This window comes from Melozone crissalis, unplaced genomic scaffold (assembly GCF_028551555.1).
Source record: "Melozone crissalis strain CALT ecotype California unplaced genomic scaffold, PUWL_Pcris_2 ptg000215l_1, whole genome shotgun sequence".
NCBI classification, from domain to species: Eukaryota; Metazoa; Chordata; class Aves; order Passeriformes; family Passerellidae; genus Melozone; species Melozone crissalis.
Genome location: NW_026535978.1, coordinates 119,413 through 132,866, shown reverse-complemented (window position 1 = coordinate 132,866; position 13,454 = coordinate 119,413). Strand labels below are relative to the sequence as shown.

Genomic DNA, 13,454 nt, shown 5'->3' with positions numbered 1-13,454 from the left:
TTTTAAGTATTATTCTGATTTTTTTGCCTTTACAACATTCTTCTGTGACTTCAAATTACTGTTGCCTGCAAATATAACTAATGTGTTAATCTTCTCAACTTTCAAATCACTCACATGACATAAACCCACTCAAAACCATTTATATTTTGATCTACAAAAACCTACTACATTTTTTTACTAACAAGTTCAGGTTTTTTAAAATTATATTTATGTCTGTGAAAATTTTCCAATCTCCTACTCTACTCAAAGCTATTCTAACATTATGGCGATTTTATGTAATTAAATTATTTTCCTGTCTGGTAACTTACTGTAGTTTACATACTTTTGTATTTATTGGAGACATACCAGAAAAAAAAAAAAAGCATTTGAAATGCCAACAAACAAAATTTAACACAGAAAACTCAGAATTCATTAATGATAAAATATGTAGTTATGAAAGACTGCACAAAACTCATTCACTCACTGAATCACTACAGAGACTGAGGGATTTATGCAAGGTGCAATACATCCAAAACAATACAGCTCAGTTCAACACACCACATCTCACTGCATTAGTAGCACTTGTAAACTAAACCTACAGCTAAGCCATCTCAGCTCATTTACTCTTTATAAAATTACCTTTTCTCTTCAGAGCAGCTATCTTTGCCAAAGGACAAAGGGTTTATGTGGGCAAACCTACAGTATTAATCTACACATTAAGCACCTATTCTGGCAATAATAAATATGAAGGTCCAGAATTACCCATTACAGACCGTAAACATGCTTGTTTACTTATTAGGATCTTTATAAAGCCACCATACAAACAATTTGTGTTTAAGAAAAGTCCAAGATATGATTCAGTTACTTCTTTGCAGGCTGACCAAAATATTTTCTATTAGTTCTGCAGTGACCTTTGTTATATGTTATTCTAGTGTCGGGGATACACATTTTAAAACTCCTCTTGACAATGTGATTAGAACTGTTACTATATGATTAAAACTATATGATTAAGCTCATTAAAACCAATGATGAAAGTTTCTTTAGATAATCTAGCATGTGGATTAATTTTATGATTGACATTTGTTTGCTCAAGAAGGTTTTTTTATTCATCAAAGACTCAGGTAATGAAAAATCTTTACATCTTTTAATTACACATTCCTGATAATATCAGCCTCAATTTCTGCATAGTTGCAATTTAGAATAAAACATGTTTTAATTCACTTCTTCTAAAGCGCAGTAAAGATTTCATCAGGTATTAGTGGCAAACACCACCAGTCCAAACCTACTTGGATGTTTCTTTTCAATAACGTGACTAGTAAGAATTGCCATGCGTAACAAATTTTTCTTTTGCTTTCTCAGTGTTTGTGTAGATGTCGAACAAAAAATTTAATGACTGCGCAAATGGTTTTTAAAATACCCTCAAAATTGAAAGATAACTTTTTTTAAAAGCAACTGCTGCTCAGACTACTGCTCATATTCTACACTCGGTGAGCTGACCCTTGCAAGATTTCACATATCTGTCTCACAAACTGTTAATGACAGATAAAACACACCGCTGCAAAGAGCCTGCCCTGAGGTGACCCAGCAGCAGTCAGGCTGCTGCTCAGGCAGGCCTGGGCTCTGCTGGGCACTCAGAACCAGCCTCAGACCCTGTGCAGGCAGGCCTGGGCTCTGCTGGGCACTCAGAACCAGCCTGGGCTCTGCTGGGCACTCAGAACCAGCCTCAGACCCTGTGCAGGCAGGCCTGGGCTCTGCTGGGCACTCAGAACCAGCCTCAGATCCTGTGCAGGCAGGCCTGGGCTCTGCTGGGCACTCAGAACCAGCCTGGGCTCTGCTGGGCACTCAGAACCAGCCTCAGACCCTGTGCAGGCAGGCCTGGGCTCTGCTGGGCACTCAGAACCAGCCTCAGACCCTGTGTGCCCGTGGCCCTGGGCTCTGCTGGGCACTCAGCACCAGTCTGGGCTCTGCTGGGCACTCAGAACCAGCCTCAGACCCTGTGTGCCCGTGGCCCTGGGCACTCAGAACCAGCCTGGGCTCTGCTGGGCACTCAGCACCAGCCTCAGGCTCTGCTGGGCCCTCAGAACCAGCCTCAGACCCTGTGTGCCCGTGGCCCTGGGCTCTGCTGGGCACTCAGCACCAGCCTGGGCTCTGCTGGGCACTCAGAACCAGCCTCAGACCCTGTGTGCCCGTGGCCCTGGGCACTCAGAACCAGCCTGGGCTCTGCTGGGCACTCAGCACCAGCCTGGGCTCTGCTGGGCACTCAGAACCAGCCTCAGACCCTGTGTGCCCGTGGCCCTGGGCTCTGCTGGGCACTCAGCACCAGTCTGGGCTCTGCTGGGCACTCAGAACCAGCCTCAGACCCTGTGTGCCCGTGGCCCTGGGCACTCAGAACCAGCCTGGGCTCTGCTGGGCACTCAGCACCAGCCTGGGCTCTGCTGGGCCCTCAGAACCAGCCTCAGACCCTGTGTGCCCGTGGCCCTGGGCTCTGCTGGGCACTCAGCACCAGCCTGGGCTCTGCTGGGCACTCAGAACCAGCCTCAGACCCTGTGCAGGCAGGCCTGGGCTCTGCTGGGCACTCAGAACCAGCCTCAGACCCTGTGTGCCCGTGGCCCTGGGCTCTGCTGGGCACTCAGAACCAGCCTGGGCTCTGCTGGGCACTCAAAACCAGCCTGGGCTCTGCTGGGCCCTCAGAACCAGCCTCAGACCCTGTGTGCCTGTGGCCCTGGGCTCTGCTGGGCACTCAGAACCAGCCTCAGGCTCTGCTGGGCACTCAGAACCAGCCTCAGACCCTGTGTGCCCGTGGCCCTGGGCTCTGCTGGGCACTCAGAACCTGCCTCAGGCTCTGCTGGGCCCTCAGAACCAGCCTCAGGCCCTGTTCGCTGGCAGCCCTGGCCTGGCTCAGAGTTCCATGGAGCCCCACGTACCTCCTCATGCAATCCAGCGCCCGGATGAAGAAGTCTTTGTGCAGCTGGTGCCTGTCCCTCAGGATGGAGCACTGCTCCAGCGTCACTGACATGGATGTCCTGTCTTTGGCACTCTTGCAGCAGGTGAAGCGCACTCCGTTCAGCTTGCGGCAAATCTGAAACACGGGCAGGCCCCACAGGTCAGCCCTTCCTTCCTACCAGGCTGCGCAGCCCTACAGCTCTGCAAGCCCAGCGAGGGCTTCCAGACAGCTACAGCACTTCTCAAGAAGAAAACACCTTCTGGAAGTTAGTACCAGTACACTGAATTCCTGAATTTGACATGGGACTTTCATAACTATAAAAGAAACAGTTCCTTCACCGTTTCCTCACTGAATGCAGCAGCTGCCCTGTTCAATGAAAGCTAAATTGTCTGAATATCTGATGAATGAAGATATGGTGAGTCTTAACTCACAAACATGAATGTAGCAGACTAACTTCTTGTGAAGGTATGGAGTCAGACACATCTAACTTACATAGTTTTTATTTTCAACAGGTGAACTGTTCAATGTATGGCTCACAATTAATAAAGTTTAACAAATTGCTGCCATGGATTGTCTACTTTCACTTATACTTTGAAAAAGTTATAACACATAAAGGAAACATGACATTTTGGAGGATGATTCTTCCTCTTAGGAATCAATCTGTGGTTGTATCATTCCATTAGTTTATACTATGGTTTCAAATGATATTTTACTAGAAAAAGAAAAATTGAAGGAGAGCTTCTGTGCCCAAATCTACCATTTCCCAGATATAACCTGTCCTGAGAAAAGGTAATACTTTGCTTACACCTATCCCTGGGGAATCACAGGTGTAATGGTACAAAACCTCAAAATGTTTGTGAGAATGCAGCAAGGCAATAAACTACAGCAGGAATCACAAAAAGAAACTTCCCGCATTGGCTATCATGGGAGAGCTCGCAGGATGAACTGGAACATGAACTGAAACATGACCAGTGTCAGTCCAGCAAATAAGTGTTTCTTCATCTAATGCTAATTGCATTCTTAGAAATTCTATTAAACAATAAATACTATTAAATTCTATAAAAATCAGAAAATACTTAGAGCCTTTAAGTTCTTTGTGATACCATGGTGAGGACAATCTCAAAAGTTTAATTTAGGGAACCAATTAAGGGAATCTTACTTAGAATCCAAAGAGGTACAGGATAGTGAAGGAGAACCTATGAGTGTTTCTTCCATCATATAATTGAAAATTTTAAAAGTTAAATCTGTTTAAAAATTTGAACAGTTGCACTGGGATTTAAAACAAGTACTATATGATAATCTGCTTAAATAATTATGTGAAAGAACTGTTTCATTGAAGAGATTAATTCTCTTTGCACTAGTATCTTTGGAAGCCCCCGATTCATTGGGGCTATTCGATGTGAATGAGTCCTAAAAAAATTTTAAAATATTAAAAAATCATTTATAAAATAAAGTAAAAAAATCCCAGGTAATTATTCTGGATGAGTGATGGGCTCATATGTGGAATCTTGTACTTCCACTGCAATAAAAAAGTGATATTGCACAGCTACTGCACTGACAAAGTTTTCTTCTTACATCTTTTTCAATAAATAAATGGAATATAGAATAACAGTGTGTAGATCACTAGGACCAGAAATACACATTTCAGAAAGTTAAAGTAAGGGAACCAAGCAATCATGTCCCACATCATACCTCAAGGACACTAAAAAATTATTTTGAGTAATTTTATATTATCAAAGAATGGATATCAAACAAATCACTCAAATTCTAGCAGGTTCTACCAGTTTAAAAAGTGAGAAAAAGAAATTGTCTGCAAAAAACTATTACAGCACATCTGCCTCCTTTAACCAGTGAGTTTTCCAGTCATTTCCTTAAAATCCATTGCAGTTACAAAGTCAGCAAGCTTATGAAAATGAGTTTATGGTTAGTTCATCAATTTCTTTGAAACAAGAGAGCTCACCGTTGCAGCCAGCCACATGATTTCTACATTCTTTCTCTTTTTGGCCTGGATATTTTGATGAAGACTTTCTAGCAATCCCTTTAAATCATTTTGTTCTTGAAAATGTGGTAAACCTGGGAAAAAAGGACGAAAAAAGTTGCTCATTTTGATAAGGTTGGTGATATGATTGTCCCGACTAAAGAATGCTCATGGTAAAGAACAGGTCTATTATTTACAGCCTTGTTTTGGAACACAGGATAGAAATTACCAGCTAAATATTTAAGGAATAAGCAAACCTTATGTCTTTTGAGTATTGCCTTGTCCTCCCTAAGATCTTCACGTGGAAATTTGAAGTATCTTCAACCTTTATCTTATAAATGGATGGTGAAAAACAAAACCAAATCTCTGCTGTAGTTCTGTTCATCAGCTATTACAGACATTCAAAAGAAATCAGAAAAATAAAAAAAAAACTGAGTGTATTACAACCTGCTTTGATGGGATGATTATTTTTTAAAATTAAAGTAAAAAATTAGGGTTTTGTTTTCAAATTGAAACATCTAGTTTTTGTTTTAAAATATGCCTTAGATTTTTCTATAATGTAAGATAAGGGTTAAACAGCACTTAGTATCCCCTCTAAAAAGTAACAAAGTATATTTCTCCTGAAATTAAGTGGGGCTTTATTTTGAAGTAGAAAATAATTTCAAGTTTGCTTAAAATCCAAAAATTTACCTGCTTGTTCTGGGTATGGAATTTAAGTTGAAGTTTAATTTATCCTACATCTCCAGCAAAAATTCAAGAGTAGGCAATTTAATTTCCCCCTCTGTTTCATATGTATATAGAGGAGGGATTTTTCTAATGTTGCATTTATCCTTGCTAGTTCTGAAAATCAATAAAAACATGCAGAATCTGTTTTTTGAAATTATTTCTTCTCATGGTGGCAAAGTAAAAAGAATTTAAATCATAGTTATCACCAAATAAAGGGGCCAGAATCAAGTGGAACAAAGTGAAACTAAATTGATCAATGGATTTCTTCAAGCAGAGAAAGTAAATTATCCATCCAGTGAGGGGAAAAAACCCCACAACCCAAGCCCCAAACCCAAGCCCAAAAACTTATACTCAATTGGAAGAAAAAAAATGAGGGAAGTATTAATGAAGGTCAATATCCATTCTCCTAACGTGATCCAAGTTGGAATGATCCCTCTCATCAACAGGCTTTTACCTTTTACATCTAATAAATTCTGTAGTTTCCCTTATCCATGATTCATAGTAAGAAGTACTTTAAATCTATTCAAAAAGAACTAAGTTGCTCCAGTCATACTGTGCTGTCTAAAAAAACTCACAAACAAACAAGAAAAAAAGAAAAAGGGAGGAAAACATACATCCAGAATCTGTTTTGCAATAATTTTTATGTGGATTGTTTTACCTCTGTATCACAAGCTCTGATTGTACATTAGATAATGTAGAGCACATAAAACCACATCACACTCTGCTAGACTATTACACTTATGGGTGCATCTGTTTCTTTAAAACAGAGAGCACAAAATGGCAAAGATGCTTTGAGATGATGCAAATGTATCACTAAACATTCTATTGCTCCCAGTAGCTTTCCTTTGGGTCACAGCAGAAAACGTGACATCTCAGAGGGATGACTTCAGCACAGGTACAGCAAGAGTCTCCTAATTCACAGTACTGCCAAAGGGGTTGCACCTTGACTGGAAATGATCAATGGCCTAAACTCCTTGGGTCCCCCACAGTACCAAACCACCAAATCAGGCTGATAAGGGGGAGAAGCCTGGAAATACCAAACAGCCTTTTTGTTTTCAGGTACTTACGTACTACTAAACAACTATCTTACGTTTTTGGACCCTTACTGTCTTAGTATTTCTATAAAAGCAGTACCATTTTGAGCTATATTTGGTCAGCATTTTTGGTAGGAACCTTGCTGGAAACATGCTCTTATTTTCAGTTTCTGCTAAAAGAATTTAAGAAGTTAACAAATGGGTAAATGACGAAGTGTATGTTCATCCTAAAGACAGAAAGTCAGTGGAGGCTTAGTTACAAGCAAGACTATTATTGCCAAGGAGAAATACAGACACAAGAGGAAAACTAACAGCGAAGGTGGCAATACCTTTCAGGGAGTGGGAAATTGAATTCTTTGAAAGGGAATATATGAATGAGGCAGCAGGCCAGGGAGGCTGCCAAGGGTGGATCCAACAGCCTGGCAAATAGGGCTGCAAATGCTCAAATTCTGTTGGGCTTTTTGAGCACTGTTTGGAACTGACAGCTTTGGGAACACAGTCCTGCATTGATTTTGTAGCACAGATTTGGCATTATAGGAAATTATCTGGATAGGTGGGACAAAACCATCAAAAAGCCATCAATATTGAATGCCTCTCACGTGGCCCCAGCACCAGGGTTGCTGCCAGCCTTGTATGGAGGTTTGTCTTCCAGACGAGGGGGAACAGGAGTGGGATTAAGTCCTGCCACAAATGAACAAGTTTGAGAGCTTCCCTTTTTTCCCAGGGGGCTGGTTTAAAAGGCACATTTCTCCAAGGCAAAAGACTGACTCTGTATACTGGCAGGGAGCTACTGGGAAGGGCAGTGGAACCAAAAGATGCTTTATGTTCCACAAAAAATTGTATAAAGAAGAGACTGAGTTCTTAAAGGTAAAGAAAAAAAGCAAGAAAGTTATAATAACCAGAAAATACACGATGAACTAGACACAATTAGTTCTCAAAAGCCTTCACAGTCTGAAAGAAGTCCAGGAACTGTGTGGCTCACTAATAATCCTTCAGGAAGGCAGTACAAGTTTAAATTGTGTTAATGAAAAGTAGCCAATACTGTCTGCATGCAAATTTTTGCTTTTATAAAATAAAATCCATTTATGAGGTAGCAGATCTACCTTAGTCCTAACCTGCATGAGGTTAGTTTTTCGAGGATGTTTTCTTAGCAAGATTCCCCTCAATTAATCACCCAACTTATTGTATGAGTTTCTCTGTAGACATCTTGGAAATAAATACTAGGTCTGTGGGGGGATGGATGGGCATCCTGCCCATCATTTAGGAAGGGCTTTTGTTTCTGTCAAAATGATTAACAAATTAAAATCATCCTGATATAAGAGATAAACATGTATACATACGCATGTGATGTATTAAAGTTTTACATAGCATTTAAACATCAGGCAGTTAAATCTCCCACATTTGGGACTATAGTTTGGGCATTAAAACTAACAGGATTCGATTGATGCAGATGTTTTCTTCAGTCCTTGCTTCTGGCAATCAGAGTAACAGCATAGTAATGCTTATGTTTATAATACAGAAGTTCTATAGAAGTGGAATACAGGGCCTATTCCAATGAAACCTTGTCGTTCATATAATGATGATGTGGCTCATTGCTTGTATTTGATCTGCAGATTTCTCCATGGTTCACCAAACCTCAACATATTTTCAGAATAAGAACAGAGGGTATGACTGAAGCTGATGAAATTGCCCACCAAGTATTTATGTAAAAATACAGTAGGTACAGACTGTCCTCTACATGAAATATTAACAAACTTATTATTTTAATAACTTAAAATAGCTGTTCAGTTCATCATTCCTCTGTTTCATTTTCTCTGTAGTTTCTGCTGTGGCACAAGGCCTGAAATCACTCCTGAGACCAGCAGGGTCATGTACAGGTACAAAATGTTTAAATTTATGGAACAAGTTATGGGATTCTGCTAATATTACTGTCTTATAACCTTCTACCTACTCAAAGCTTTTCAAACCGATTTGGACATTGCATTATTTTGTACTCACAATCAGGAGGCATTTTTTCTGTAAATAACTTGTAATATTCTTTGAGAAGCTCTAAGTTTTCCTGGTTAATGTTTTCCTGCAAAGTGGTATCTCCAAACCTATGAAAATACACAATAAATTATGAAAAAAACCCAAAACCCACAAACAACAACAAAAGATAAATTATCCTTCATAGTTATTTCTTTGCATAAAGAAATAACTTTGGTGCTAAATGCATTAGATTTTGTCAAACATGCAGTAGTTAAGTTCTTGTATGCTTTGGAATTAATTTTTGGAAATGAGATCATCGCTGATGCATACTTCTTCCAAAACTTTATTAACAAAGCAATCTATTTACAAACATGCAATAAGGCACTTATTCTTTTCCCCTCACAAATCGTGAATAAATGGAAAGGCACTTTGGGGGAATTCCAATTCCAAAAATTGGGTACCACAGGCAGAGAACACCAACTCTCCATCTCTTAGTGCTGCTACTGCTTAAGCATACCAATTTCTGTAAGAGCTGGATAATATGGAAGTGACACAAGATGGAAGAGAAGCTTATCTACAAAATAACTGTAGCTATAAAAACAAATATCTTTCTCTCTGAGACCAAGATTTCTACAACAGCCACATTTCACATGCCAAGAAACTAAATCTCACGGTACTACAGGAGATATGATTGTAAAGACACGAATGTCCCCATGACAATTAGGGCCAAAGTTTTGAAATTCATCTTCAGAATAGATTTGAAAAGGGAATGGAGGAGTACAGGAAGAGAGGCATGGGCAGATAAGTGAGAAACTCAGAGAGAAGGGGACACAGATCAGAAGATACCAAATATGCTGCTAAATTGGGAACAAGGGAAGCAAATATTTCAACAGGCCACAGGGAGAAGATGTAACTACTTCCTTAGTAGCCATTGCTGCACTGTCACATGAGAACATTTCTTTTAAATCGGAAACATTCTCAAGTGTATTCTATCAAAAAACAAATTAAAAGATTTTTTTTCTAATACAGTAACATTTCCTAGAAATTTGCCACGAAAGTGTTTTTATATTCTCAGGTTCTTTATCCCACAAACCCCTCCATGTTTTTAGCCATAAATCGTGTGTGGTGTTTTCAGTCTCAAAAACAAATGTACAACTTTAGGAGTTAAGCAGCATTTTGAATTAAGACAAAAGCAGACTGTAACTGCATGCATTAAAGCTGCTTCTGCATTGAACTTATTTTCTTGGCAGATATTAGTACATATCCATATTTATAAATATGCAGTTATTTTGTTTTCTCCTATGGCTTTCTTTGCACACAATGTAAAATGACCACTGGGAACAACACTTCCTGCCACTTCACTTGCAAGCCAGGCATCTTTTCATACCAACTCCTCTACAAGCCCCCAGGTAATCAGGCTATTTCTAAATGTTGTCAAATTTTTCCTCAGACTATTCATAACTCAGTCCTTCCTGCCTATCTCACTCGTGTAAGCTCCCACCAGCCTGCTTCTTGCTTACCACATCATGTCTTACCTCTTATTTTTTGAGTGTCCCACTCAGAACTGTCATGACTGATTTTGTTGGTTTTGCACATTATGAGTTTGGCCACGTCACTCCTCTCAGCACTTTTCTCTTTATGTCATCAGAATAACCTATTTTCATTTTCAAGAAGTTTCCAAGTTCTCTAACCAGCTATCCAGCTCTTTCACAGTAAAATGCCAGATTTTACTGTCTTTAGATTCAGTCTATGTCTCCCATTTCAACTTTCTGCCTAAATTTTCTCACATACCACCACTCAACTTGGAGAAGTGTCCCATAAACATTCACAAAGCTACCTGATGACATTCTTTAGTAGACTTCTTTAAAAGACTGGGTTTACTTGGCTGTCTACAGTGAACAGGAGATAAAATCCTGTGGTGTTTAACTTCTTGCCTATTACCCAGGTTAAGGATTTTCACTGTCTCCCTCCATTACTCCAGCTACAGCTTTGCTATAAGCTTTTGGCTTAGAGCAAATGCAACCTCAAGATAAGCATTAGGTATTTTGGACGCTCTGTTAATAAAAGCAGCTAAAAGAAAAGAAGTTTTAACAAAGTAGCTGTCTGTATTGACATCTTGACTTCTACTTTGCCGTTTTAGCCCCGCACAAATGTGGTAATTTAACATGACTGACAGATACCCTTCTCTTGGAAGAGAAAATTAATACGTTGGTGAATCCATGACTATTATTATACTAATTAATTAGTTTCCAGCAATCTGTTGCAGAGGAGTACTAATTTCTCTAGCTTATCACTTGTTTGGTCTCTTCAAACCCATCTTCAAGATGTAAGAATTTTGAATTTTCAAACTTGTGTGAGAATTTCAGAGTACTGCATACAACCAAAATTCTGCATCTGAAATAGAAATCCATTTTGCACCTGTATCCAAGAGAAACATGGCACCAACTCTGTGAAACGGAGCCCTGCTTATGATCTTATCTTCATCTGGACTTTTTCACTGTTCTACATTGCTTCATAGCTTGTGTTTATTTCCTTTAATACCTTTGAAAATACACACTGAGTCAATGTGAGATTGTCTAAGAGCAAATAACAAAGAAGATTTGTTTCTAATCCTGAGAGATAGCCTGTACCAGCATGGAGTACTTGGACAGAAAATGCAACGTGACTTTTCCTTACCTCTCTGCCAGTGTTTGCTGCTCATTGATTCCAACATTAAAGAGCACTGGATACATGCGAAGCAGCTTTCCCTCTTTAATCTCTTGTGGCAGCAGCTCAAACATCTTTGCTGGGAGCTGGACCTCTATAATGTAATGTTCACTAGGAACAATGAAAACAAGAGTGAGGATGGGGTTCTTGAATGTCAGGAAAAGTTTCTTCAGCCAGAGAATGGTTGAGCAGGTTGAACTGGCTCCCCTGGGAAGTGTCACAGCACCAAGCCTCACAGAGTTCAAGAAGCATCTGAACTCTCAGGCACGGGGTGTGATTCTTGGGAAGCCCTGTGCAAGGCCAGGAGTTGCACTTGATGATGCATATGGGTCCCTTCAAACTCAAAATATTCTGTGATTCTGTAAAGAATGTTCCAAAAGCGCCTCTAATAAAAGAATGGCCTCTAATAAAAGCATGTGAGCTCCTGAACAGAATTTCACCTCCCCTGGGTGGCTGGTGTCTACCACCCACACCAGATGATCAGTGCACTGCTAGACAGTGCCACACACTTTGGATTGATTTGTTTGTGCACACAGAATGTCAGGTTTAAGCACTTTCCTAGAAAAAACAATTACAAGTAAATATGCTGACTCTTCAAGATAAGAATTTGTAGTTTGATTTTTCTGTCTTGCATTTCTACAGTCTTTCACTCTCATTTATTGAGCCATACCATATAACAACCAAAATAAAAATGGAGGGTTTCTAAAAAAATTATTAGAAAATAACTAGATTTTCACCTTTTCATCTTTTCTTTTTACGGTTCACTTCCAATGCTGTTTGATAGGAGCAGTCTTATCACAGCTCTAAGAGGAATGGCACTCCTCCACATAAACCTTGTAGATTTTATTTTTAAAATTTTTTTAATTTTAATTATTCCCAATGTATTGCCTATCATATTCCAGCCTTCCTGTTATTTATTCAATCCCTTCTCAGAAAGCCCATATGATGAGAGTGAATCATCCAGATTAATTAAGTAAATCAGTGGTGAAAGCCCCCTTCAGAGGAAACATATATTTTCTAAAAGTTCCTGCTTTTAGCTGAATTTAATTTACAGTCATCTTAAGAGCAATGATACTATTAAGGAAGTGATTTTTGCAAAATAAAACTATTTGGAGCTTCAGACTAGAATAATAATAAAGATGAAAAATCCATTCCAATCTTGTTAACCCTCAAATAGCCAAAATAAACGGAGTATTGCAGTTTATGTCCTGACATTCAGCAGTACTCACGTGAGATTCATAAAGGATAAGTGATTTTGTGCAAGGATTTCTGAGACTGCCTATGTCCTGTGTGATTTTCAGCAGCTAAAAAAGGCTTCCATTTTTAAAAGTGACTACTAAGTTTTTAATACTAAGTGGCATCGGAGTTTTTTGGTTTCCATCTTAAAAACAATCAAGGCCTAACTCTTGGAACTGCAGTTTCATTTCTCATGCTGAAATACAAATTCAGGACATTCAAAAGCAAAGTTTCTCTGTTAGAGACCACATTTGTAAACAATGGCCTTGTCACTTGTCCAGGGTTCAGTATCCATGTGTGAATAATGCACCAGCAGCTCTGCACAACACAGACGCTGCTCAGATTAATCTGTATTAGTAACCGGAACTTCAGCTTTTTATCAGGAGAGTAACCCAGAGCCTACTGGCTTTTAGAATCCCTACTAACTCACCTTCTAAAAAGTAAAACAATGCACTTTCAATAAAACAGAACTCAGCAACAAGAAAACCATTAGACGGGTTTCATGGGCTACAGATTAAAACTGCAGCTCAGTTTCCTGGGCTCCAAGAAACAAAGTTCTTACCGCCTTCCACTTATAATAGGCAAAAAATCTTCTGACTTGGCTTCAATTACTCTAAACATTACTTTCTGCAAATCTGAAATGCCCACAGCCATGTCTTCGAGCATCCCTGCTTCTTCACCTACATGAAAAGATTAAAGAGACTATTAACAGAGTTGGCAGATCAGTCACTGTATAGGTCAGGGCAAAGCAATATATTTTCCAGTCTGTGCATCTAAAAATCACAGTTCTAAATCCACATTACAGTAACCTACATAAAACCAGACTCATTTCTTGAACTGCTGACAATTCTGTGCCCTAAATGGTAACCATGAGTATTAAGCA

At 39.5% G+C, this 13,454-nt stretch overlaps 2 long non-coding RNA genes across 2 annotated transcripts; both read right to left on the bottom strand.

Moving 5' to 3' along the window:
- Nucleotides 1-3,002: 3,002 nt before the first annotated feature.
- Nucleotides 3,003-8,715, bottom strand: LOC128949281 (uncharacterized). The gene is made up of 3 exons (XR_008484190.1): nt 8,660-8,715; nt 4,884-4,996; nt 3,003-3,058 (listed from the first exon to the last, which is right to left on the bottom strand). It is a non-coding gene; the product is annotated as an uncharacterized LOC128949281 (long non-coding RNA).
- LOC128949282 (uncharacterized) lies at nt 8,711-13,226 on the bottom strand. The gene is made up of 3 exons (XR_008484191.1): nt 13,134-13,226; nt 11,306-11,446; nt 8,711-8,757 (listed from the first exon to the last, which is right to left on the bottom strand). It is a non-coding gene; the product is annotated as an uncharacterized LOC128949282 (long non-coding RNA).
- Nucleotides 13,227-13,454: the final 228 nt, after the last annotated feature.